This window comes from Penaeus monodon, chromosome 24 (genome assembly GCF_015228065.2).
Source record: "Penaeus monodon isolate SGIC_2016 chromosome 24, NSTDA_Pmon_1, whole genome shotgun sequence".
In the NCBI taxonomy this organism is placed as follows: Eukaryota; Metazoa; Arthropoda; class Malacostraca; order Decapoda; family Penaeidae; genus Penaeus; species Penaeus monodon.
The window spans coordinates 957,874-958,669 of record NC_051409.1 but is presented as its reverse complement, the minus strand read 5'-3'; the positions used below and the strand labels follow the sequence as shown (position 1 = coordinate 958,669).

The 796-nt window shown below is 43.0% G+C and overlaps 1 pseudogene; it reads left to right on the top strand.

Moving 5' to 3' along the window:
• Nucleotides 1-235: 235 nt before the first annotated feature.
• LOC119588795 overlaps nt 236-796 on the top strand; it is a 95,756-nt pseudogene continuing 95,195 nt past the window's right edge.

Sequence of the window (796 nt, the reverse complement as noted above, 5' to 3'; positions counted from 1 at the left end):
TCACCACACAATTATAAATGTTGTTTAGTGATGAACTCTGCGTGATTATCTGCCATCAACCGTAACAACAAGTCAGGACCTTCACTCCTCCTCAGCCTGACGCATTCCCGAACACACGTCGGCGTAAAGAGGATGTGCAGATCACACGCAGTCCCGAGGGATTGACCTGATCTCGCATGCGTCCTCCAAGGTAGAAAAAAAAGAAGAAGCATCGTGGCATAAATCCCATTACACTATGTTCGACGATGAGGCCCTCGACTTTACCGCACTGCCAAGTGGCGTACAGGTCCCAGTGGAACACGGAGGAATCTTAAGACTTTCAAATTAGTCAGACCATCAAAAGAAATTCCAAACTAGCAGGACCAGTAGCAAGTTTTGTATTTTTTATTCCCCCGCTCTGCGTTAAGAATGAGAAACAGAAATTATGTTCAAATATTGGTTAGCCATTGGGTGCAAAATATTTCAACTTGTTACAGAGATATTACGTAAGCATTATTTAAAACTTAAATGAACAATTAAGAACTTACATGCATTTCGGATCACTTTGGTCTAATAATGTAGGTCCCACCAGTGTTTAGGTGAGTCACCTAACCGTCGTGTGTGTCAGTGTGAATGGGGACATGGAGGCTATTGACTATTAAGCAGAGGTTTTGCCGGTAACTAGGCAATCATAGAGAGACTCGAACAGTCACTCTTCCATCAAGAAATCGTGGGGTGTCGAAGGTGACACACTCTGGAAATAATAACGCAAACATAGGGTTTTATAGGTCGAACTATGTCCACACCACAAACACAT